Source organism: Coenobita brevimanus, chromosome 109, assembly GCF_032717465.1.
Source record: "Coenobita brevimanus isolate Jiangsu-jjx chromosome 109, ASM3271746v2, whole genome shotgun sequence".
In the NCBI taxonomy this organism is placed as follows: Eukaryota; Metazoa; Arthropoda; class Malacostraca; order Decapoda; family Coenobitidae; genus Coenobita; species Coenobita brevimanus.
Genome location: NC_137062.1, coordinates 23,311,974 through 23,316,835, shown reverse-complemented (window position 1 = coordinate 23,316,835; position 4,862 = coordinate 23,311,974). Strand labels below are relative to the sequence as shown.

At 40.0% G+C, this 4,862-nt stretch overlaps 1 pseudogene; it reads right to left on the bottom strand.

Moving 5' to 3' along the window:
- Positions 1-902: 902 nt before the first annotated feature.
- LOC145417218 (5S ribosomal RNA) lies at positions 903-1,021 on the bottom strand (annotated as a pseudogene).
- Between the last annotated feature and the right edge of the window lie 3,841 nt (positions 1,022-4,862).

Below are 4,862 nucleotides of genomic sequence, written 5' to 3'. Positions count from 1 at the left end.
CACCTTAACTCTTCATCACTAAAGCCTTCTGCCTCAAAAGTATACCACTATTTTTTCTTAGGTCACAATTATTTAATCAGTTCGTTTTACGTCTCTAACTCGTTTCTTTTTTCTTCCCATTTTCTCTAACTCCAATCTTTCCTCCTAGCCATCCCCTGTCTCTAAAATCTTCTACATCCTTCTTTTCATTTTATTAGTTTCGTTACTTTTCTCGAACGATTTCCATTCATATTTGTCCACCAGATTTATATAGACCATCCCCTCCTTACTGTCTACCCAACCTCCACAAAATCATTCTCCTTCTTTCCTTCCATCCTCTTCTGTCTCTCTTTCCTTCATTCTTTCCTTGTCCTTCTGCATACGGGTGACTTTACACTCCCTCTTCTGTCTTTCTTTCCTTCATTCATTCCTTTTCCTTCTGCCTGTGGGTGACTCCACACTGAGTAAAAAGCCAAATGGTTTCCTGTACACCAGGAAACCATTTACTACGCTGGGTGGTAACCATATAGCCAAATTTTGGCACCTGGTTTAGTGGGTAATTATTGCGCTCCAGTCGGATTGAGCATGTGAAGGTATATATCCAAGGGGTGGTTGGGGTTATTGCTCATGTAATGCCACTCAGGGATGAGTGAGGCTGGTCACTCTCATCTTAAATGTCGAGACCAACTGCCTAGCCCCAGGCTCCTATGCTCCTCATGGGACAATATAGGATTGGATGATGGATGAAGATATATATATATATATATATATATATATATATATATATATATATATATATATATATATTCATTGCCAAACGCCATGTATCCCAGACGGGGTGACCAAGAGCTTAGAGTTAATTGTTTTACAGAGAGGGGCACTAATCCTCCACCAACCCCACTTGACACGTAGGGAGAACGTTATGCCAACAGCATCTGGTGTTCCCAGGCGGTCACCCATCCAAGTACTAACCAGACCCAAAGTTGCTTAACTTCGCTGATCGGACGGGAAGCAGTGTACTCAACGTGGGATATATATATATATATATATATATATATATATATATATATATATATATATATATATATATATATATATATTAACACTTGCTTTATTTCTCATAATAAATAGATGCCTTTCAGCCGAGTGCCACATTTTTTATAGGCGACCACATACATACATCCAAATGCTTCACTCCAGTAGTGTATCGTTCGAGAAGCTAATAAGGTTATAATGTATATTTATCTACTGTACGATATAGTATCAATCTCCTCCATAATTCACAATCCCAGTGCCCTCTGCCAATTCCCTCCTCCACCTTCCTTTCTCCCTCACTCACCCATTCCTGAACCAATTCTCGTTACCGGCCAAAAATGAAATCCCTCTTAGGCTACTTGTAGCGTTAACTGGTCCAAACCTTCATTTTCCGCTCTTCCGGCACCACCTCTAACACTTCTGATTCACCTCTCTCTGTCTCTGTCTGTCTGTCTGTCTGTCTGTCTGTCTGTCTCTGTCTCTCTGTCTCTGTCTGTCTGTCTGTCTGTCTGTCTGTCTGTCTGTCTCTCTCTCTCTCTCTCTCTCTCTCTCTCTCTCTCTCTCTCTCTCTCTCTCTCTCTTTCTCCACTGATAAAATTGTTACTATATACACTATATTATTTTCGGTACGAAGGAGATACAAATCAGCCCTCTACCATCTCGCAAACTATACGCCTCAGAGTAAGAGTTATAGCAGTGTTTTTGCTATGAAACATTCTGACGGCAGAACACACACACACACACACACACACACACACACACACACACGCACACACAAAGACATCATCGTTTTCCAGGGATTCTGTTAACTAACATCTGTACAAAGCTGGATCATGTCTTCTCTCCCACTGTAATTAAGTTCACTACTTACTCATCGGTTCCCTTGGGGTGAGGCTGTACGAACAGCCTTCAGCCTCTCCATTTTACACACAAGACACGCCTCAGGGCAAGAGTTGTTGTTGTACTCGTATTTTTTGTGAGTGGAAATTCGAAATGGGATGATAATTTTAATCATGGTACTGAAGATGATAATGATGAAGATAATTATTTGTTGGCAGAGATGAGATATAAATCAATATACCATCCCTTTCCTTCCCTCACCATGTAATAGTTTAGAAATTACTGAAAGTATTAACCACAGTTGTATTATTTAATGACACCAGTTTCTTCTTTTATTTATTACATCCACACATCTCATGCACAAAGCAAGGTATTATTTTTCTTGGTTATGTGTGTGTGTGTGTGTGTGTGTGTGTGTGTGTGTGTGTGTGTGTGTGTGTGTGTGTGTGTGTGTGTGTGTGTGTGTGTGTGTGTGTGTGTGTGTGTGTGTGTGTTTGAATAAAACAACAATCAGTTTTGATCAGATTTCGACTAGGCTTTGTGAAAATGTTGAGAGCTCTCCAAGGGGCCTGCCTGCTGTTTCTGGAAACAGCAAGCCAGTAGTCAGATTCACAGGGCACGATCAACGTAAACAGGCTATATTAGATATAAATCAATGTTGCTGAAGAAAAGAATAGGTTGAAGTGATCCGGCTTTGAGAAATATCAGCCAAAGGTTAAGGAAACAGGGAAGATCGAGATTTCTGTCCAGTCACTCAAAAAAAAAAAAAAAAAATCGATTTGAACTAGATTCACTGGAAGGCTTATAGATCAGGCAGGAATGAAGAAATTAAACGCGGAGAACAATAATGCCAAGGTAAAGGTCTCAGGGTGTGATTTGTTTAATCCTTTTTATTACATTATGACCGAATTTGCAAGAAGGACTGACTGTCGGACAAAGATGATGTATTTCGGATTTGGCAACAATTCGTCGAACTTCAAGGTCACAGGGAAGTTTCAAATGTTCGACCCGCAGACAAACTGTAGGAAGTGAGTGTTGCACTGTGAGTGCTGTTTGTTTATTAAGCTATTTATGTGTTTGTTAATCACGGTATGGTATTAGCTCTCTCTGTGAAATGATCGGGTACAAATACAGTCTACTCCGTTTTTTGACAAACACCTCTTATCTTCCCTTTTTTTTTTTTTTTTTTTTTTTTTAATCATTAATCCTAATCTACAGTTGGCCATAAATAAGCAATGATGACAATGACGACGACAATGATGATGATCATGATCATGATGACGATAATGCGTCGAAAGTGGGGTTATCTGTTTATCTTTTTTTAATGCGAAAAACGAGAAGAAATATCCTCCTTCCCCCCCCCAACACACACAAGACACATGGCTCAGGGTAAGAGTTATGGCAACTCTTCATTTCTCAGTTGGGATTTGCAGCTGGAGGGATGATGATATATTTTTTTTTTAAATGCGAAACTGCAAAAATAACAGAAATACTTACTTCCCTCTCTAATGACAAAATAATCAAATGCTAAAGGGAAGTCCTGCGATGAACAGCTGGACCTTTTTTTGTTTATTGGCTAACTACTGTGGTTTTTCCCTCAAGGCGTGAAAGGATTACAAATCACCCATACAAGACACATGCCTCAGGGAAGGAGCTATGGCACTGCGCCTGGAAATCACCACAGATCCAACCACCACAGGTTTTGCCTCAGAGGCGAGAAATACAACGGTGAGAGAATCCTGATGTGGCTCAGGTGAAACCAAAGCCACATGTGTGTGTGTGTGTGTATGTGTGTGTGTGTGTGTGTGTGTGTGTGTGTGTGTGTGTGTGTGTGAACTTTTTGTAAAAATATTATTGCAAACGTAAACACATATATTATTAATGTTTTTGCAATGATTTTATACCTTTAGATTAGTACCATTTTCCTTTGATTTGTTGCTCACATTTGATTACTCTCCCTCTCCCTTTGTCTTTTTGCTTCCCCCACTCTTTGCTTTCGCCTCCTTCATCTTATCCGTTTGTGTTTTCCTTTGATGTCTATTCTTTCCTCCGTCACCCCAACATTGCTTCTTTTAGCTCTCAACTCCTTTAGCCCGAGGGCATATTGTTTACCTTCGCCGAAAAACGCCAGGTATATGAAAGCAATATAGCTTTATCTTGTTACTGTTGATGTCAAAGGAACTTTGAAACAGACTTTTACTGGACGAGCTCTTCAGGCCAGTGACGTATTTTCCACGTCATTCTTGTTATCTCCAAACAATTTTATTCGCCTCTTTTCAAGGTTTTCTAAACGAAGAGTTTAGATATAGCTTTCATTTACGCACTGATTGCATGAAGCCTTCCCACACTTGAATATAATCGGCTGGAGGTAGCAGGGATATATCAGTAATACAGGTAACCGGACAGATAGGGTTAACTAATACCACAACTCCCATTGTCGCAGGATGTATTCATATTATCTTGGTCCACCCTCCACTCCCTACCTGTTAGCTCATCCCAGTCACTTCCTTGTCTCACACGCTCATTTTCTTTTACCCCTGTGACACTTTCATTCTTGGAGTACATTCTGAAGTAAGCCTTCACTGCACCAACACCACTAACTCGACAATACTCATTTTTGCGAGATATATATTCCTGTCCCAGTGTCACCGCCTCCCAACAATCCATCCCATGCCACTCATTGTTTACTCACCAAACCTAGCTACATCTCCTCACCCCTTTGACAGTTTCATAGTGATGCAGTTCACACAATCGACGAGCACACTTGTTTATATTGGTACTGCTACCAGACGAGTATATTTGGTTTATAAGAGAATACTAGATGTGTTGGAATTCGTGAATATCTAGCATGCTGTGAAGAAAGTTGATGGATAGTATTTCAACTTGACTATAACTATGTGTATAAATGTGGACGAATACGACAGCAATTAACTGAAATAAATTCATGGTTGTAGGTGTTGTGAATGAGGTTGTGTCCGACAGCTGCTGAAAGAATAATGGACACTTAT